Genomic DNA, 22,828 nt, shown 5'->3' on the forward strand with positions numbered 1-22,828 from the left:
TGATATCACAGATGGTCGACCATTATGACATCACTGATGGTCGTCCATTATGACATCACAGATGGTCGGCCATTATGATATCACAGATGGTCGACCATTATGACATCACCGCTCGCAGTTACTTATGCTGTGTACACAGGATTCCTGCTGCCATTTTGGCTCCCTAGTGACTGAGTGCATTTGCAATTTTTCGCTATGGCTGAATTTCTTCTAGACAAGCTTCAGGTAGAAGGATTATTGGAGATTATTTACACCCATTGCTCTGACATTAAGCTTCTACCACCCGATGGCGTCCTCGGCTTCACTCACCGGCTGGTGGTGGAGCTAGTGCAGGACTGCCTGACCAAATACCACCAAGACCGTCTTACCTCAGAGTATCTGACGGATTTAACCCGGAACATCAGGACATTACTACAGCAGGCTGAAGAAAGATCTCAAGATGGAGATTTGGCTTTTGTTAAAGAACTGGCCGAAAAAGTCCTGTATGTGCTGGAAGGTCCGGCCCGCTCCCCGGAATGCCTGGAGACACCACAAGGCGAGTACAAAGACAGGGAAAATGTCCCCCCGGACCCTAACACGAGTCAGGCGGGGCTGAGCAGCGATCTGACCACAGAAACCCCTGAGCTGCCGTATCCTGAGAGTGTGATCTGTGAGATGCCAGAGATCCACGAGCCTGCCACTAACTTGATGGAATCATTGATCCTGGCGAGAAAGCCGCATATGAGCGACTTCGAGACATCCAAACTGATCAGCGGCGGATGTTTTGGGGCTGTCTACTTAGTGCAGCACAAATACTCACAGCAGATCTTCGCTATGAAGAAAATGGCGAAGAAGAACCTGGAAACTGAAAAACACGTGGAAGCGGCCTTTCTGGAGAGGGACATCATGACCTTCGCTGATTGTCCCTTTGTGGTCTCCATGCTCTGCTCCTTCCCTACTAGATCTCACCTGTGTATGGTCATGGAGTATGTTGGAGGTGGAGACTGTGGGTCCCTTCTAAGCACCAAGGGCCGTTTATCTATCCCCTTGGCCCGTCTGTACTTTGCAGAAACAGTTCTTGCTGTGGAATACCTGCACAGCTATGGTGTGGTGCACCGAGACCTAAAACCGTACAACCTACTGATTACAACTGCTGGGCACATTAAAGTCGCCGATTTTGGGCTTTCAAAAATTGGTGTCATGATACCAAAAACCAACAACTATAAGCAATCAGTGAAGGACATCTCCAGAGAGTTCAAGGACCTTGAGAATTGTGGTACCCTGAATTACATGGCCCCAGAGGTCATCCTAATGAAAGACTACGGAAGACCTGTTGACTGGTGGTCAATGGGGATCATCCTCTATGAATTTCTGGTGGGATCTTTACCATTTGATACGGATTTCATACCTGAGCTTAAAAGAATGATTGTCATGGGAAAAATACCTTGGAATTACAAACGCTGTCCACCCCGTGAGGCTAAGAACCTCATCACTGACCTGCTCAAAAAAATTCCTGAGCAAAGACTTGGGACAGGTGGAGCATTTGAGATTAAGGATCATCCGTTCATGAAAAAAATAGATTTTGACAATCTTCTAAATCAGAAGCCGATGTATATTCCTCATCTTGTGTCAGATGTGGACACCAGCCTCTTTATCAATCACGCTCATAGAGACATGCTTATGGTCTCAGAGAATGAAGAGGACACAAGTGAGGACAAGGACCTTGACTTCCAAAATTTTACGTCATCCTCTGAAAGGCTTTCTAAACTCTGCACCATCGCTACCATCACGATGAACAATGAGAATTCAAAGTCCCATCCAGAGTGTACCCAAGCATCAGACATCGAGAAAAGAAAATCTGCAATAAATCCAAATGCAGAGCAAGAAAGCCCTGAGAATGTAAAAAAGGAGAAAAAGAGAAGAGGTTCCACCTTCCGCCGGATCTTATCATCCTGCCGGCGTGGATTATCCAGGGCTGCCCGCGTGTTTACATGTTGTTGCCGCTCCCCTACAGACATCTAAAAGACGGTAAACCTCCACATCCAGCGCCCTGAGGTCCAGCAGATCCACCATCACTGCTGGAGAAGTATAGAAGTGCAATTCCACAACAGTTTTTTTTTATTTTTTTACCTTGTTCACCAAATGCTAAATCTGACCTGCCATTATGATTCGCCAGGTCATTATCAGATGACAGATACCAAACTTGTATAGATTGTTTTTTATTTACGTGGTGAATAAAAATCCAAAGTTTAATAAAAAAAAAAATTGCACCATTTTCTGAGATCCGTATCGTCTCCATTTTTTGGGATCTGGGGCTGGGTCAGGGCTTATATTTTGCTCGCCGAGCTGACGTTTTTAGTGATAGCATTTTAGGGTAGATACGATTTTATCACCCGTTGCTATGAACAAAAAAACGTAATTTTGCGGTTTGGATTTTTTACTCGTTATGTAGTTTACCAATCAGATTGCCTTTGTATTTGGATAAATTGGGAGTTTCTTAATGCAGCAATATGAAATATATGATCGTTTTTTTGTATTGTTTTATTTTGACTAGGGAAATATGAACTTTAAACTTTTTTTTATATTTTTTAAAACATTTTTTTTCCACTTTTGACTTGCTTCAATACAGTAGTCTCCATAGAAGACTTGAAGCTGCAATCATCTGATCACTTGTGCTACGTATAGCCTTGCTATGTGTAGCAGAAATCATCATCTCCAGGGGCGTCCGTGGGTGTGGTTTGTGACACGCTTCCGGCACGCATGTATTAAATGCCGCTGTCAGAGATTGACAGTGGCATTTAACATGTTAGCAGCCGCAGGTGGATCGCAATTTCAGCTGTCAGGGGCACATGACAGTTGATCAAACCAGCTATCATGTGTCAGAAAAGATGCGGGCTCAGCGTCGGACTCGGAGCCCGTATCAAAGGGAGGGAGGCGACTTATACGTGATAGGTTGTGAAGGAATAAGTAGAACAATATTTTATTTTTCAAAACTTATGTCTAAGTTCAGAAAAAAAAAGAATATAGGAAGTCAAAATGCAAAATATAAGGACAACAGAGCCCAACAGATTGGTGGATGGGAGTGCTAAAAATTATTGGGTAAGGAGGTGCAAAATACTTGCCCCTGGAAATTGCAGCCCACAATACACCAGTAATTCTTGGCAGGTTCATTACAGAAAAATTATTAATTAAAAAGTGCCACTAAAATCACTGGGCTGTGTAATACATGAAGGTGCCGAGCCCTCCAGAATGAAAGGTTTTTTCTTAATTTTCTCTCTGCCATTATATTTCAATGTCCCAGTCAAGACAGACTCAATTATTCCAATTTATACCGTAAAGCCGAAAGCCGACACGTGAGCTACAGAAAATAGAAAGTCTCATCCTGTTACATCTGCTTTAATGACCAAAGTGAAAACTGCAATAGTTAAAGGGAATTTGTCAGTAGGATCAACCATCCTAAGCCGTCTATATAGGTTATAGGAAGCGGAGTAAAATGATATGTTTTTCATAATATGTAAATGAGCTGTTAAGATCTATGGGCCGGATATAGATCTCCCTGAGCATCTGCATCCAAGGCTTACTGTAAATAAAAGGGGGCGTTTCCAGTGGAGACATGTAATGACAGACAGTCTGCTCTCCTGATCTACATGTCTCAGAGTGGCAACACCCTCTTTCATTTAAATAAGCTCTGGAAGAGGATTTTCAGGGAGGTCTGTATGGGGTCCATAGAAATTAACAGCTAATTTACATATTGAAAAAAATTGTGGATTTCTCTAGAATATGACATCGGAACACAGATATCCAAAGACATACCAAAAGGCAATTTAGATTGTGGGCCCCATCGGGGACAGTGATGATAATGTATGTAAAGCGCTGTGGAATATGGCTATATAGGTAAAAGCATAATAATAATAATAATAGTAATAGGTATTTTTTTCTGCTACCTATGACCTACATGTCATTACAGATGGCTTAAAAGAGGTTATCCTACTGACAGATTCCCTTTAAAAACAATACATTTGTGTAATCATATTTTTAAAAAACACTGATTTAGAGAAAATATTTTCTACTAATTACTTAAGAGAAAAGAATTCTCAACATAATCTTTGCCAACTTAAAATCCTTTTTCTGTATGTTAAGCTCTGTGTCCCAAGGCTGAATATTTCAGCTGAGTAAAGGAAAAAGACTTGGCCTTCATTGTAGCTCAATATGTCTGGAAGGGGGAACTATGCGGTCGGCTTCTACAGTAATACCAAAATATTTAAAAAATGCCACAAATATTATCATTTGCTTCCTTCATGGAGAAATTACATTAGCGAGTTGAAACGATTCACATAATGAAATATAAGATATGAGAATTGCCGTGGATGGAACACAGAGCATGGAACATGTGGACAGAACATAGAGAATGGAACATGTGGACGGAACAAAAAGAATGGAACACGTGGACGGAACACAGAGAATGGAACACGTGGACGGAACACAGAGAATGGAACACGTGGACGGAACACAGAGAATGGAACACGTGGACGGAACACAGAGAATGGAACACGTGGACGGAACAAAAAGAATGGACCACCTGGACGGAATAAAGAGAATGGAACACGTGGACGGAACAAAAAGAATGGAACACGTGGACGGAACACAGAGAATGGATCACGTGGACGGAGCAAAGAGAATGGAACACGTGGACGGAACAAAAAGAATGGAACACGTGGCGGAACAAAGAGAATGGAACACGTGGACGGAACACAGAGAATGGAACACGTGGACGGAACAAAGAGAATGGAACACGTAGACGGAACACCAGATAATGGAACACGTGAACGGAACAAAAAGAATGGAACACATGGACGAACACAAAGAATGGAACACGTGGATGGAACTAAGAGAATTAAACACGTGGACAAAACACAGAGATTGGAACACGTGGACGGAACACAGAGAATGGAACACGTGGACAGAACACAGAGAATGGAACACGTGGACGGAACACAGAGAATGGAACACGTGGATGGAACACAGAGAACCGCCTGGAAGTTTTACTGATTTTCTGGTTTACTCTTGAGACTCAATGGGGGATATTCATTAAAAGTAAATTCACCATATTTACAAGCAGAGTTTATTATCCCCTAATTGGGTAGTAAAATGCATGGGAAATTCATTGTGCATGATGAAGGAGACTTCTCTGAAGCTGTGCATTAATCCTCCGCTTTAAAGGGGTTGTCCGGGCTTTTCACATAATCTCAGTACATATCTGGGCTGCAGAATTGTGACAATAAGTAATTTACTTTCTGTCACCAGTTTGCACGGTTTTCTAGATATTCTGAAGAGAACGTCCAAGGGGGGGGTGTTATGGCATTGAAATGAGAACTAGTCATTTCCTCCTACTCTACTAAAAACATGCCGTCTATAGCAACAACCCCACCCTACATAGCAACAGGCTCTCCCAGTCCACATAAAGAAGCCTAGCCCTCCTCACACAGTAACAAACCCTCCCCCCAACTCCATTCCCCCCCTCCGTGCCGCTGCATTCCCCCCCTCCCTGCCGCTCCATTCCCCCCCCCGCCTCTCCATCCCCCCTCCTCCACGCCGCTCCGGCCTCACCCGGTCTTCACATTGCCGGTGAAAACTGCAGCCGGGAATGAGAGGGTCAAGTGACAGGCGGGCTGAAGTGACGTGCGCAGAGCCTGTCACATGACCCGCTCCTTCCCTGCTGCAGGTTTCATCTGCAATGTGAAGACCGGGTGAGACGGACCAGCGTGGTGGGGGGGAATGGAGTGGCAGGGAGGGGGGGGATGGCGCTGGGGGGAAGGGGGGGAATGGAGCGGCAGCGAGGGGGGGTATGGCACCGGGGGGGAAGAGGGGGAATGAAGCGGCGGGGAGGATTTGTTACTGTGTGATGAGGGCTTCTTTATGTGGACGGGGAGGGCCTGTTGCTATGGAGGGTGGGGTTGTTGCTATAGACGGCATGTTTTTAGTAGAGTAGGAGGAAATGACCAGTTCTCATTTTAATGCCATAACACCCCGCCCCCTTGGACGTTCTGTTCAGAATATCTAGAAAACCGTGTAAACTAGTGACAGAAAGTAAATTACTTATTGTCATAATTCTGCAGCCCAGATATGTACTGAGATTATGTGAAAAGTCCGGACAACCCCTTTAACAAAGCCACAGAGTATCACACATTTCAAGGAGAGTGGGACAACTTATTTTTCACCTCTCTCTTGTAGTGATGAGCGAGTATACTCGTTGATCGGGTGATTGAGTATTTTGGCGTGCTCGGAGATTTGGTTTTCGTCGTCTCAGCTGCATGATTTGCGACTTGTAGACAGGCTGAATACATTTGGGAATTCCCTAACAAACAGGCATTCCACACATGTATTCAGGCTGTCTAGCATTCGCAAATCATGCAGCTGAGACGACGAAAATCAAATCTACGAGCACGCCAAAATACTCGGAGGACACCCGAGCATGCTGGGGAAAACCGGAGCAACGAGTATACTCGCTCATCACTCATTTGTCATCCGTATTAAATTTGTTTTTTTTACTCAGCAGCTATTAATCATTTACAGGATCATTTACAATTGGCTCTCTTACAGAATGGCAATGTATCCTTAAAAATCGGATGCTATCCTGTGGCTCTGTATGAAATCAGATTTTTGTCCTCGCGCTCGCCCGATTTTGGAGTCAAGTTGCAGCATGCTGCAAATGTTATCCTCACTCTGAATACTGCAGAGAAAAAAAACGTAGATCAGCATTGCCTTATTGAATAACATTGGTCAAAGTGCAATACTATTTTTTTTTTCTGAGTGCACTTGTCTGATTTATATGCTCGTGTCAGCGAGACTTTATTCTGTATATTTACATACAACATTGTAGTAACATTTAGGCTATGTGCCCACGTAGCGTTTTTCAAGCGTTTTTTTCCTGAGCAGAAATGCATGCCGTTGCCAGGGAAACCGCATGCGCTTTTTGACATGCATTTTTGATGCGATTGTCAAGCGTTTTGACATGCGTTTTCCTATGCGTTTCTGCAATTACAGTGTATGTATGTGGAATCGCACGCGATTCCACACAATTAATGAACATGCTGCGTTTTTTTCCGCTAAGCGTTTCCGCAGCGGAAAAAAACGCACCATTAGCACAACATGTGCGTTTTCCATTCTATCTATTACATTAGATGCTTTTCTTAAGCGTTTCCGCAGAAGAAATGCTTGTCTAAAAGCGCTGTGGAAATGCTTAAAAAACGCAACGTGGGCACACAGCCTAAATCAGAGCAATAAAGTGATCTTCCTACACATCACTCCCCTCTTCTGGGTCTATCTTGAAATGTTGCTCACTTTTTACTGCACATAAAGGATATGTGAAATCAATGAATATCATAGCAATCCCCCGACACCATGAAATGGGAATGTGATAGAAATGTTCAACTGAAATACAGGATATTAATAAGATTTTGTTGTAATTTTACATGCAAAAAATTCTGTATTCCATAAACTGTGTTCAGATTCAGAAGAGGTTACAAAATAATAAAGCACCTTTCTGAGGCCTACCCCTCATCGGTCTTACCGCCGCAGCTCCGCACCCTGTCTACCAGTCTTCAATTCTTTTGGCCTCTATATCTTCATCCAGCCTCCGTTTTTCCGGTCTTCCTGCTCTGACTGAGCCTCACCCATTCATATGGGGTCTGACACACAAGTGACCACATGAGGCCTATACAGCACAGGAAGACTCAAGGAGAAGGCTGGAGACTAGAAGAATATCCACATCAAAAATGAGAGAAGATGGTGGGGAGCTGCGATGGCAGGACAGGTGAGGAGTAGACCTAGGACAATTCAGTATATTATCTCAGTGTAGGAGGAGGAGTCCCCTTTGTATACCCAGGCCGGAACCAAGGGGGCCATCACCAAGGTTCCTAGGGAGACTGTTTCTGGGGGACACAATTGGGGGATGGACCGCAGAGACTTCTAGAAAGGTTGGGGGAGGAGCTACTATAAAAGGGGCTGAGGACGCCAGTAGGGGTCAGTCGATGTAGCAGGAGAGAAGAGAGGAAGCTAGAGGGCGCCAGAGAGCCAGAGCGAGAGCCAGAACCAGAGTAAGGAGAGCAGAGCAGTGACAGAAGAGACTGAAGGGAGACTCACCGCTAGCAGAAGAGAGACGGCACCGAGCCGTCCAACGGAGAGACACCGTCCGGCTCTGCCACCTGGGTGTGGCCTGTCATCTGCCACCCGCAGCTGCCTCCGCCCGACTCCACCCCACGGGTGCGGCCCGACCGCTCCCGCTCACGACAGCCGACGCCCGACTCCACCCAGTGGGTGCGGCCCGACTGCTCCCGCCCGCGGCAGCCGACGCCCAACTCCACCCCGCGGGTGCAACCCGACCGCTTCCGCCCGTGCCAGCCGATGCCCGTCTCCACCCCATGGATGCGACCCATCCTCTCCCGCCCGTGGCAGCCACCGCTCGACTCCAGCCCGCGGGTGCGGCCCGACCGCTTCCGCCCTCGGCAGCCGACGCCTGACTCCACCCCGTGGATGCAGCCCATCTGCTGCCGCCCGTGGTCGCCACCGATCCACTCCAGTCCACAGTTGCGGCCTGTCTGCTGCCGCCTGCGGCCCCCGCAGCTGTGGCCTACGCTGTCTGGACCCTGGGCAGAGGAACTCTTCAGGGGCCTGCTGTGCCCCCACTTCTCCGGGGTGTAGGAACGCCCGAAGTCTCCACCAAATCCTCATCGGCTGGGCCCAACGGCTGATACGCCGAAGCATCATCGACCATCGCTCTGCCGGACGTCAGAGAGGATAAGTGACACGTTGTAGTTAACATTTTTTGCCGGGTTAGTCGTGTTTGTGTTACCAGTGTATTCTTGTGTTGATCCCTGCAAGGATAACTGCTGTTAACTTGTTTGGTTGCTCGAGATAGCCCCTATAGGTATATATATATATATATAAAAGTTACATCTTAAAGTTCCTCCCGTCTCTCGCCTCGTCACTGCATCCCGTGTACCTGCGATTACTACATCTATATATAAAAATCAGTGTGTGTGTGTGTGTGTGTGTGTGTATCACCAACCAATCACGATGCATCTTTCATTTCACCAGAGCTGTTCAAAAGAAGCTCAGCTGTGATTGGTTGCTATGACCAACAGTTTTAATTGCAACCAATCACTAAGCATCTCTCATTTCACCAGAGCTGGTTAAAAGTAGCTGAGCTGTGATTGGTTGCTATGCGCAAGTTTTCCCACTTGACAACACCTCAGCAGACACTGACATGATGGGAGAAATCTAGCATCCCCAGGAACATAAGCTCCAGCCATCGTCTGTCCCCCAGAAAGGAGCAGTGAGTACATGACAGAAATGAATCCCCCCTCCTGTGTGGTATCATTAAGTGACACACATGAATGTAGGAAAGTGCACATATTAAATGTCATGTGGATTTAATATTTTCTCACAGACACTTTTATGCATTATTGATGTGTTACTGTGCTCTGATGCTGTGAGTTTTTTTTAAAATGCTTCTTTCCCCATAGTTCACCTGAATATACCCATATAACACGTAATGCTTTTCCCATAACAACCCATTAAATATGATACTATACTGCATACAGATGCTGTACACCCATGAGCAACTCAGCCGGACAAATTACAAGTTGACGGTGCATGAAAATGTGTGTGAAGGTTTCTCAGCTGTACTAATGTATAAGTTTGTGCCTGTTCATTGGTGAAAAGCATGACTGTGATATTTATGGTGGCAGAAAAGTGAGAATATCAGCCTGATCAGTAGAAAACCTGGGATCTTAGTGAACCATGTTTCTGTGCAATTTCACTATTCTATTTTTACTGGCTCTGATGGGATGATGTGAGATATTAGGGGTAGTAGTCCGGTGGCTCTGGCTGACGGGATGATGTGGGATATTAGGGGTAGTAGTCCGGTAGCTCTGGCTGACGAGATGATGTGGGATATTATAGTGAATGTGGCTATGCGAAGTGGGCGGGGCTCTACACTCAGCATATATATACACACTATATATATATATATATATATATATATATATATATAATCATTATAATTTGTTATTACTAACCGTAGTTATGGTAGTTACTAGGCCCGGGCAGCGCCGGGCTCTTCAGCTAGTTTTATATAAATGTCTCTTCAGGACACTTTCGATTCAGGATGAATCAATTTGGTCAGAATTTAATTTTCCAGCCAAACTGAATGAATAAACCAAATCAAATTTTCAAAAATGTCTTCATCTCTATTTCTAACACATGTAATTCAGTTAGGTGCAGAAATATTTGTACAGGGACTTAATCTCCATGATTTGGCCTCTAAATGCTGCAATTTTGTAATTGAAAGGAAACAACTGAGATTCAATTGAAATGTAGACTTGCAGGTTTAATTAAAGGGTTAAACAAAAATATGCTGTGAAATATTTAGGAATTGCAACCATTTATTACAAAGCCGCCTCATTTCAGGGATTCAAAAGTAATTAAAGTAAAAGTAAAAATAGATCTTTGAACAAATTATTAAATAGAATGTATGTAAGTACTTGGATAAGAATATAGTAATTAACCAAAGCCAGCATGGGTTTGTAGCAAACAAGTCATGTCAGACAAATCTTATTTCCTTCTATGATGGAATCACTGACTGTGTGGATCAGGGAAATGCGGTAGATATACTATATATTGACTTTAACAAAGCACTTTATAAAGTTTCTCATACTATTCTTTTTGCAAAAATTACCAATAATAGGATTGACAAGATTAGTTGGATTCATAACTGGCTCAGTGATTGCACTCAAAGAGTGGTAATAAATGGTTGCATGTCCAATTAGAAGAGTGTTTCAACTGGAGTACCACAAGGCTCTGTCTTGACACCAATGTTGTTCAACATTTTTATAAATGATCTAGATAAAGGAACTGAAAGTAAACTAATCAAAGTTGCAGACGATGCAAAGCTAGGAAGGATAGCTATTACTAGAGAAGAAAAGCAGTCTAGATCATGTGAAATAATTATCCCCCTCTACTCATCCTTGGTCAGACCTCATCTGGAATACTGTGTCCAGTTCTGGGCACTACATTTTAAAAAAGACAAAAAAATGAAGCAAGTGCAGAGAAGAGCTACCAGTATAGTGAGCGGACTGCAAAGTATGTCCTATGAGGAACAACTACAGAATCTGGGAATGCTTAGCCTGCAAAAAAGATAATAGAAGACGTAATAGCTGTCTACAAATATCAGAAGGGATGTCACAGTGTAGCAGGATCATCCTTATTCTCATTTGCACATGGGAAGCAATAGAATTAAACTGAAAGGGATAAGATACAGATCAGATATTATAAAAAAAAACTTTGACAGTGAGGGTGATTAATTAGTGGAACAGGCTACCATGAGAGATGGTGAGTTCTCCATCAATGGAAGTCTTCAAACAAAGGCTGGACAGACATCTGCTTGAGATAGTTTAGTGAATCCTGCATTGAGCAGGGGTTTGGACATGATGACCCTGGAGGTCCCTTCCAACTCTAGCATTCCATGATTCTATGATAATTAGATAAATTAACTTTACCATAAATAAAATGTTATTTTTATCTCTGTGTAGAGAATCCTTTGCAGGCAATGACTGCTTGAAGTCTGGAAGCCATGGATGTTAACAAACGCCGGGTTTCCTCCTTTTTGACTTAAGTTATGTCTTAAGCATGTGAAATTCTGATCAATGGGGTTGAGATCTGGTGATTGACTCAGCCATTGCAGAACATTCCACTTCTTTGCCTTAAAAACCTCTTGTGCTGCTTTCAAAGTATGTTTTGAGTCATTGTCCATCTGTACTGTGAAGTGCCATCCAATCAACCTTGCTGCATTTGGTTTAATCTGAGCAGAGTATAGCCCTGCACACTTCAGAATTCATACAGCTGCTTCTGTCTTCAGTCAAATCATCAATAAACACTAGTGACCCAGTGCCATCGGAAGCCATTCATGCGCACGCCATCACACTGCCTCCACCATGTTTTACAGAGGATGTGTTGTGCTTTTGGTCATGAGCTATTATCAAGCTTTCTCCATACTTTCTTCTGCCCATCATTCTGGTACAGGTTGATTTTAGTTTCCTCTGTCCTGTGAATGCTTTTCAAGAACTGGGCTGACTTCTTTAGATTTTTTTGGGCAAAGTTTAATCTGGCCTTTCTATTTTTAAGGCTGATTAACTTCACGACATGCGCCATTCTAGTACTGCGTATGTTGTATCCCTCCCTTTAGTATGGGCTCCAGCACTGAGTCCACATCTTTCCTGGCACATGTCAGCTGTTTTGAACAGCTGACATGTGCCCCTAACAACCGCGGGTGGCATCACGATCCACCTGCAGCTGTTAACTTGTTAAATGCTGCTGTCAATCTCTGACAGCAGCATTTAATGTGATCGCGCCGGAAGCGCGTCACAAATCCCGCCCATCAATGGGCTGGCATGACAACCCGGGGTCTGCAGGAGACACCTCTGGTTGTAATTGCTGGATTGCTATGAGCGCCCCCCCAGTGATCGGCGCTCATAGCAAGTGAGCATTTCTGCTACACACAGGCGATCTGATCATCGCCTGTATGTAGCAGAGGCGATCAGACAACTGCAGCTTCTGGTCTCCCATGAAAACTATTGAAGCAGGCAGAAAGTAAAAAAAAAAAAGTTTTTAGAAATATAAAAAAAAAATAAAAATATGAAAGTTCAAATCACCCCCATTCGCCCCATTCAAAATAAAACAATTAAAAAAAATTAAAAATACACATATTTGGTACCGCTGCGTTCAGAATCGCCCCATCTATGAAGCTATAAAAAAATTAATCTGATTGGTAAACGCTTGGTGGAGAAAAAAAGTCAAAACGCCAGAATTATGTTTTTTGGGTTGCCACAACATTGCAATAAAATGCAATAACGGGTGAAAAAAAGATCGTATCCACACCAAAATGGTACCATTAAAAACGCTAGCTCGGCATGCAAAAAATATGCCACCATCCAGTCACAGATCACGAAAAATGGTGACACGACGGGTCTCGGAAAATGACACAATTATTTTTTAACAAACTTTTTTCACAATTCAAGTAAAAAACAACCTAGACATGTTTGGTGTCTACGAACTCATAATGACCTGGAGAATCATAATGGCAGGTCAATTTTAGAATTTGGTGAACATGGTTAAAAAAAATCCAAAAAAGTTGTGGAATTGCACTTATTTTGCAATTTCACCGCACTTGGAATTTTTTCCCTTTTTCAAGTACACGACATGGTAAAACCAATTGTGTCGTTCAAAAGTACAACTCGTCCCCCCAAAAAACAAGCCATCACATGGCCATATTGATGGAAAAATAAAAAAATTATGGCTTTTGGAAGAATGGGGAGCGAAAAATAAAAATGCAAAACGAAAAAGAGCTGCGGCGTGAAGGGGTTAATGGTTTGCACCTTGTGGTCAACCCTCTATATTTGTTTTCATTAAGTGCTCTCTTTGTGGTAGACTGAAACACCTACTTACTAGAAAAGTGATCTTCACTTAGGTGGATGTTGTGAAGAGGTTTTTCTTCACCATGGAAAAGATTCTGTGATCATCCACCACTATTGTCTTTGATGAACGTCCAGGCCTTTTTGAATTCCCAAGCTTTTTTTTTTACATAATGTGCCAAACTGTTGATTTGGTCACTCCTAACATTTCTGCTATAACTCTGATGGATTTCTTTTTTTTTCAGCTCAATTGTGGTCTGTTTCTCTTCCGTTGAGAGCCCATCTAATTTATATGATCTCTTTCCCTAAAATACTCTTTCCTTTACAGACGCTCCCGGTTCTACTTTCTAAAGCTGATGATAGGCTACTGACACGAGCCTTCTGCCAATTTATTTGGGGCTCAGAAGGGGGCTCTAGAATTAGTGTTTTTAAGCTACAGCAAATCAAATCTTTGGGTGGATTTAATCTCCCAAATTTACGCCTCTACAGTATAGAGGCTGCTTTTCACCATTCCCTTGATTGGATATACGCCTTTAATCGCTTCACTAATACCCCAATAGATGAGGCCATGTGTAGACCCTTCAGCTTCCCAGCATTGCTTCACCTACGAAATGCTGAAATTCCAGTGGAGGTTAGAGATAATCCTCTATTATGGTCGGTAATCTTGGGATGGCGTCAAGCTAGACGAGTTAGCGGTCTTGACCCCCACATCTCGATGTTTCTTCCCATTCAAGGTAACCCCTCTTTTCTACAAGGCAAGTCACCTCCCATTTACAAGGTGCTTGGAAACAATGGGTGTAGACTGGTCCGAGATATGTTAACAAATAATCAATGCCTTCTTACCTTAGAGGACATGGCTTTCAAATACCCAATCCTTACAGAAGACAATTTTACTATCTCTCAAATTAGACATTACGTAAGCTCAATATTGCGAGACATAACGGATGATGCTAGAACACACCCTCTAAATTTAATATCCATTAAAGTCCAAATGGGAACTTATTCTATGAGTCTTTTATATAAATCATTAAAGCCTTCTATACATTGGTCAGACTCTTCACCAGGCCCTGGAAAATGGGTTGCTCAATTAACGAACTGTTGGGTAAATGACCTTTTGAAAGCCACTCTGCGTATGAACTCTATATTACCATATGATAGTTACATAACCATGTCTCTTATGATATTTCATAGAGCATACATCTCCCCGGAGGTCAAGTCTAAAATGTCCCCCTCAGGGGACTATCCCTGCCCTAAATGCTTACACTCTCCAGCTGATATTTTCCATTGCCTTTGGGACTGCCCAATAAAAAGCGAGGTGTGGGATACTGGCATATCTATCTCTCTCTCCCCAGAGTGGGCCATATTTAATATTCTCGCACAGGACCAGTTGGTGGGGCTTTCTGTCCAGCAGCGCCGCATCTTGTTCATATGGGCGGCAGCCACACGTAAAAGCATTCTCCGTTTGTTGGCACAGGATGCAACACCTTCTTTAAGCTTAATTACTACAAAAGTAACATATCTCTTCAAAATGGATTGGATAGAGACCTTACTTAATAAAGAAAAAGACACTGACCGCTTTTTTTTCACATGGTCCTCTTTTATCAATACTCAGACATCTTCCATAAGCCAGGCGATACATAGTTGTTTCCAGCTCACCAACTGGTATATGAGAGAGCAGCTTGCCGGTAATATCCCTGTTAGACAGGATTGAAATTGTGTTACGAAGTTATGGAGTTTGCCCGGGGGAGTGGAGGGGGAGGGGCGGGGGGATTATAGTTGAAAAAATGCCGTCTAATGTTAATAATATTGCATAAATGTTCTTCTGTTATGTTATTGGACATTATATGTATATTTTGTAATACACTCAATAAAGACGGTTCAAAAAAAAAAAATGTTTGAAAACATATGGTCGGCCATTATGACATCACTGATGGTCGGCCATTATGACATCACAGATGGTCAGCCATTATGATATCACAGATGGTCGACCATTATGACATCACCGCTCGCAGTTACTTATGCTGTGTACACAGGGTTCCGGCTGCCATTTTGGCTCCCTAGTGACTGAGTGCATTTGCAATTTTTCGCTATGGCTGAATTTCTTCTAGACAAGCTTCAGGTAGAAGGATTATTGGAGATTATTTACACCCATTGCTCTGACATTAAGCTTCTACCACCCGATGGCGTCCTCGGCTTCACTCACCGGCTGGTGGTGGAGCTAGTGCAGGACTGCCTGACCAAATACCACCAAGACCATCTTACCTCAGAGTATCTGACAGATTTAACCCGGAACATCAGGACATTACTACAGCAGGCTGAAGAAAAATCTCAAGATGGAGATTTGGCTTTTGTTAAAGAACTGGCCGAAAAAGTCCTGTATGTGCTAGGAGGTCCGGCCCGCTCCCCGAAATGCCTGGAGACACCACAAGGCGAGTACAAAGATGGGGAAAATGTCCCCCTGGAATCCCCGGACCCTAACCCGAGTCAGGCGGGGCCGAGCAGCGATCTGACCACAGAAACCCCTGAGCTGCCGGATCCTGAGAGTGTGATCTGTGAGATCACGGAGATCCACGAGCCCGCCACTGAGACACCAGAAGGCGACGACAAAGACGGGGAAAATGTTCCCCCGGAATCCCCAAACCCTAATACGAGTCATCTGGGGCCAAGCAGCGATCTGACAACAGAAACCCCTGAGCTGCCGGATCCTGAGAGTGTGATCTGTGAGATGCCAGAGATCCACGAGCCTGCCACTAACTTGATGGAATCATTGATCCCGGCGAAAAAGCCGCATATGAGCGACTTCGAGACATCCAAACTGATCAGCGGCGGATGTTTTGGGGCTGTCTACTTAGTGCAGCACAAATACTCCCAGCAGATCTTCGCTATGAAGAAAATGGCGAAGAAGAACCTGGAAACTGAAAAACACGTGGAAGCGGCCTTTCTGGAGAGGGACATCATGACCTTCGCTGATTGTCCCTTTGTGGTCTCCATGCTCTGCTCCTTCCCTACTAGATCTCACCTGTGTATGGTCATGGAGTATGTTGGAGGTGGAGACTGTGGGTCCCTTCTAAGCACCAAGGGCCGTTTATCTATCCCCTTGGCCCGTCTGTACTTTGCAGAAACAGTTCTTGCTGTGGAATACCTGCACAGCTATGGTGTGGTGCACCGAGACCTGAAACCGTACAACCTACTGATTACAACTGCTGGGCACATTAAAGTCGCCGATTTTGGACTTTCAAAAATTGGTGTCATGATACCAAAAACCAACAACTATAAGCAATCAGTGAAGGACATCTCCAGAGAGTTCAAGGACCTTGAGAATTGTGGTACCCTGAATTACATGGCCCCAGAGGTCATCCTAATGAAAGACTACGGAAGACCTGTTGACTGGTGGTCAATGGGGATCATCCTCCATGAATTTCTGGTTGGATCTTTACCATTTGATACGGATTTCATACCTGAGCTTAAAAGAATGATTGTCATGGGAAAAATACCTTGGAATTACAAACGCTGTCCACCCCGTGAGGCTAAGAATCTCATCACTGACCTGCTCAAAAAAAATCCTGAGCACAGACTTGGGACAGGTGGAGCATTTGAGATTAAGGATCATCCATTCATGAAAAAAATAGATTTTGACAATCTTCTAAATCAGAAGCCGATGTATATTCCTCATCTTATGTCAGATGTGGACACCAGCCTCTTTATCAATCACGCTCATACAGACATGCTTATGGTCTCAGAGAATGAAGAGGACACAAGTGAGGACAAGGACCTTGACTTCCAAAATTTTACGTCATCCTCTGAAAGGCTTTCTAAACTCTGCACCATCGCTACCATCACGATGAACAATGAGAATTCAAAGTCCCATCCAGAGTGTACCCAAGCATCATACATCGAGAAAAGAAAATCTGCAATAAATCCAAATGCAGAGCAAGAAAACCCAGAAAATGTAAAAAAGGAGAAAAAGAGAAGAGGTTTCACCTTCCGCCGGATCTTATCATCATGCCGGCGTGGATTATCTAGGGCTGCCCGTGTGTTTATATGTTGTTGCCGCTCCCCTACAGACATCTAAAAGATGGTAAACCTCCACATCCGGCGCCCTGAGGTCCAGCAGATCCACCATCACTGCTGGAGAAGTATAGAAGTGCAATTCCACAACAGTTTTTTTTATTTTTTTTACCATGTTCACCAAATGCTAAATCTGACCTGCCATTATGATTCGCCAGGTCATTATGAGATGACAGATACCAAACATGTATAGATTGTTTTTTATTTAAGTGGTGAAAAAAATCCAAAGTTTAATAAAAAAAAAAAAAATTGCACCATTTTCTGAGATCCGTATCGTCTCCATTTTTTGGGATCTGGGGCTGGGTCAGGGCTTATATTTTGCGCGCCGAGCTGACGTTTTTAGTGATAGCATTTTAGGGTAGATACGATTTTTTAATCACCCGTTGCTATGAACAAGAAAACGTAATTTTGCGGTTTGGATTTTTTTCTCGTTACGTAGTTTACCAATCAGATTGCCTTTGTATTTGGATAAATTGGGAGTTTCTTAATGCAGCAATATGAAATATATGATCGCTTTTTTGTATTGTTTTATTTTGACTAGGGAAATATAAACTTTAAACTTTTTTTATATTTTTTAAAACATTTTTTTTCCACTTTTGACTTGCTTCAATACAGTAGTCTCCATAGAAGACTTGAAGCTGCAATCATCTGATCGCTTGTGCTACGTATAGCCTTGCTATGTGTAGCAGAAATCATCATCTCCAGGGGGGTCCGTGGGTGTGGTTTGTGACACGCTTCCGGCACGCATGTGTTAAATGCCGCTGTCAGAGATTGACAGTGGCATTTAACATGTTAGCAGCCGCAGGTGGATCGCAATTTCAGCTGTTAGGGGCACATGACAGTTGATCAAACCAGCTATCAAGTTCAGAAAAAAAAAGGAATATAGGAGGTCAAAATGCAAAATATAAGGACAACAGAGCCCAACAGATTGGTGGAAGGGAGTGCTAAAAATTATTGGGTAAAGAGGTGCAAAATACTTGCCCCTGGAAATTGCAGCCCACAATTCACCAGTAATTCTTGGCAGGTTCATTACAGAAAAATTAGTAATTAAAAAGTGCCACTAAAATCACTGGGCTGTGTAATACATGAAGGTGCTGAGCCCTCCAGAATGAAAGGTTTTTTTCTTAATTTTCTCTCTGCCATTATATTTCAATGTCCCGGTCAAGACAGACTCAATTATTCCAATTTATACAGTAAAGCCGAAAGCCGACACGTGAGCTACAGAAAATAGAAAGTCTCATCCTGTTACATCTGCTTTAACCCCTTTCTGACATCCGACGTACTATCCCGTCCATGGGACCTGGGCCCCTATGCCCATGGACGGGATAGTACGTCTACGTGGTGAGCGCCGCTGATCGCGGCCGGGTGTCAGCTGATTATCACAGCTGACATCCGACACAATGTGTCAGGGGCGGTCACGGACCGCCCCCGACACGTTAACCCCTTGCACACCGCGATCAAACACGATCGCGGTGTACCGGGGGTTAAAGGGAAGCATCGGCAGGGAGGGGGCTCCCTCCGTGCTTCCCTGAGCCCCCCACGGCAGCGCAATGTGCAGCACTGCTGCGGGGGGCTCCTTTCCTGCAGGCCCCTGAATCCAAGATGGCGACGGGGGCCTTCGGGGGCCTGCAGGAAGCTGGCTTCCTCAGTGCCTGCAAAGCGCAGGCATGAGGAAGTCTGCTTCAATGCCTGTGACAGATCGCTAATCTGGCACAGTGATCTGTGATGTGACAGATCAGCGATCTGTCACAGGACAGTGATGTCCCACCTGGGACTATTTAATAAAGTTTAAAAAAAATAAAAAAGTGTTAATATAAATTTAAAAAAAATCGCCAAATAAATTAGAAAAAAAAAAAAAAATTCCCCAAATAAATCCTTTTATTGGAAATAAAAAAAAACAAAACAATAAAAGTACACATATTAGGTATCGCCGCGTCCGTAACGACCTGCACTATAAAACTATCCCATTAGTTAACCCCTTTAGCGAACCCCTTAAAAAATAAAAATTAAAAACTAAGCAAAAAATAATGATTTATTATCATACCGCCAAACAAAAAGTGTAATAACGCGCGATCAAAAAGACGCATATAAATATCCATGGTACTGCTGAAAACGTCATCTTGTCCCGGAAAAAACGAGCTGCCACACAGCATCATCAGCGAAAAAATAAAAAAGTTATAGCTCGCAGAATAAAGCGATGCAAAAATAATTATTTTTTATATAAAATAGTTTTCATTGCATAAAACCGACAAAACATAAAAAAACGACCTAAATGAGGTATCACTGTAACCGTACTGACCCGAAGAATAAAACCGCTTTATCAATTTTACCGCACGCGGAACGGTGTAAACGCACCCCCCCTAAAGAAATTCATGAAACGCTGGCTTTTGTTCATTCTGCGTTCCAAAAATCGGAATAAAAAGCGATCAAAAAATGTCACGTGCCCGAAAATGGTACCAATAAAAACGTTAACTCGTCCCGCAAAAAATAAGACCTCACATGACTCGGTGGGTCAAAATACGGAAAAATTATAGCTCTCAATATGTGGTGATGCAAAAAATATTTTTACAAAAAAAAGCGTCTTTTAGTGTGCGACAGCTGCCAAATATAAAAACCGCCATAAATAGTAAATCAAACCCCCCGTTATCACCCCCTTAGGGAAAAATAATAAAATATAAAAAATGTATTAATTTCCATTTTTCCATTAGGGTTAGGGCTAGGGTAGGGTTAGGGCTAGGGTTAGGGCTAGGGTTAGGGCTGAGATTAGGGTTAGGGGTGTGTTGGGGTTAGGGTTGAAGTTAGAATTGGGGGTTTCCACTGTTTGGGCACATCAGGGGCTCTCCAAATGCAACATGGCATCTGATCTCAATTCTGAGTTGAAAAAGTCAAATGGTGCTCCTTCCCTTACAAGCTCTGCCATGCGCCCAAACAGTGTTTTACCCCCCACATGTAGGGTATCAGCCTACTCAGGTCATACTGAAAAACAATTTTTGGGGTCCAATTTCTCCTGTTACCCTTAGGAAAATAAAAAATTGGGGGCAAAAATATCATTTTTGTGGAAAAAAATGATTTTTTTATTTTCACGTCCGAGCGTTATAAACTTCTGTGAAGCATTTGGGGGTTCAAAGTGCTCACCACACATCTAGATAAGTTCCGTGGGGGGTCTAGTGTCCAAAATGGGTCACTTGTGGGGAGTTTCAATAGTTTAGGTACATCAGGGGCTCTCCAAACGCACATGACACCCGCAGACCATTCCATCAAAGTCTGCATTCCAAAACGTCACTGCTTCCCTTCCAAGCCCCGACGTGTGTCCACACAGTAGTTTTCTCCCACATATGGGGTGTCAGCGTACTCATGACAAATTGGACAACAACTTTTGGGGTCCAATTTCTCCTGTTACCCTTGGGAAAATGAAAAAATTGGGGACTAATTGATCATGTTTGTGGAAAAAATACGATTTTTTTATTTTCATGCCCGGGCATTATAAACTTCTGTGAAGCCCTTGGGGGTTCAAAGTGCTCACCACACATCTAGATAAGTTCCTTAGGGGGTCTCGTTTCCAAAATGGGGTCATTTGTGGGGGGTTTCCACTGTTTAGGTACATTAGGGGCTCTCCAAAGGCAACATGACACCCGCAGACCATTGCATCAAAGTCTGCATTCCAAAACGTCACTACTTCCCTTCCGAGCCCTGACGTGTGTCCATACAGTAGTTTTCTCCCACATATGGGGTGTCAGCGTATTCAGGACAAATTGGACAACAACTTTTGGGGTTCAATTTCTCCTGTTACCCTTGGGAAAATAAAAAAATTGGGGACTAATTGATCATGTTTGTGGAAAAAATACGAATTTTTTATTTTCACGCCCGGACGTTATAAACTTCTGTGAAGTACTGGGGGGTTCAAACTGCTCACCACACATCTAGATAAGTTCCTTAGGGGTCTAGTTTCCAAAATGGTGTCATTTGTGGGGGGTTTCCACTGTTTTGGTACATCAGGGGTTTTCCAATCGCGACATGGTGTCCGAACTCAATTCCAGCCAAAAACGTCAAATGGCGCTGCTTCCCTTCCGAGCTCTGCCATGCGCCCAAATAGTGGTTTACCCCCACATGTGGGGTATCAGCATACTCAGGACAAATTGCACAATAACTTTTAGGGTCCTGTTACCCTTGGAAAAATAAGAATTGAGGGTGAAAAGATCATTTTTGTGGAAAAAATATGATTTTTTAATTGTACCGCTGTACGTTATAAACTTCTGTAAAGCCCTTGTGGGTTCAAAGTTCTCACCACATATCTAGATAAGTTCCTTGGGGGGTCTAGTTTCCAAAATGGGGTCACTTGTAGGGGGTTTCCACTGTTTAGGTAAATCAGGGACTCTCCAAACGTGACATGGTGTCCGATCTGAATTCCAGCCAATTTTGCATTGAAAAAGTCAAACGGCGCTCCTTCCATTCTGAGCTCTGCCATGCGCCGAAACAGTCGTTCCCCCCCACATATCAGGTATCAGCGTACTCAGGACAAATTGCACAATAACTTTTGCAGTCCAATTTCTCCTGTTACCCTTGGTAAAATAAAAAAAATTGAACCTGAAGTATTTTTTTTGTGAAAAAAAGTTAGATGTTCATTTTTTTTTTAAATATTCAAAAAAATTCCTGTGACGCACCTAAAGGGTTAATAAATTTCTTGAATGTGTTTTTGAACACCTTAAGGGGTGCAGTTTTTAGAATGGTGTCACTTTTGGGTATTTTCTATCATATAGACCCCTCAAAGTGGCTTCAAATGTGATGTGGTCCTAAAAATAAAATGGTGTTGTAAAAATGAGAAATCGCTGGTCAAATTTTAAGCCTTATAACTTCCTAACAAAAAAAAATTTTGGTTCCAAAATTGTGCTGATGTAAAGTAAACATGTGGGAAATGTTAGTTATCAAGTTTTTTGTGTGCCGTTTCTCTGTGATTTAAGGGCATAAAAATTCAAAGTTGGAGATACCTGTGGAGATATCTAAAAATGGCAGTTTGGAGAAGGCACCCTTCAAATATCAGGGACCTGGAGCAGTTTGCCAAGGAAGAATGGTCTAAAATTCCAGCAGAGCATTGTAATAAACTCATTGATGGTTACTGGAAGCGGTTGGTCGCAGTTATTTTGGCTAAAGGTTGTGCAACCAAGTATTAGGCTGAGGGTGCCAATACTTTTGTCTGGCCCTTTTTTGGAGTTTTGTGTGAAATGATCAATGTTTTGCTTTTTGCTTCATTCTCTTTTGTTTGGAAAACGTAGACGGAGTACCAGAGAATGGAACACGTGGATGGAACACAGAGA

At 43.2% G+C, this 22,828-nt stretch overlaps 1 protein-coding gene and 2 pseudogenes across 1 annotated transcript in view; all 3 read left to right on the top strand.

Moving 5' to 3' along the window:
- LOC141097306 (cell cycle control protein 50C-like) overlaps nucleotides 1-22,828 on the top strand; it is a 166,668-nt gene that overhangs the window by 105,312 nt on the left and 38,528 nt on the right. The gene's annotated exons all lie outside the window — the stretch shown is intronic.
- On the top strand, nucleotides 655-2,011 carry LOC141097255 (microtubule-associated serine/threonine-protein kinase 3 pseudogene; annotated as a pseudogene).
- On the top strand, nucleotides 16,174-17,630 carry LOC141097257 (microtubule-associated serine/threonine-protein kinase 3 pseudogene; annotated as a pseudogene).

Source organism: Dendrobates tinctorius, unplaced genomic scaffold (assembly GCF_039654945.1).
Source record: "Dendrobates tinctorius isolate UK_male_01 unplaced genomic scaffold, ASM3965494v1 ptg000084l, whole genome shotgun sequence".
In the NCBI taxonomy this organism is placed as follows: Eukaryota; Metazoa; Chordata; class Amphibia; order Anura; family Dendrobatidae; genus Dendrobates; species Dendrobates tinctorius.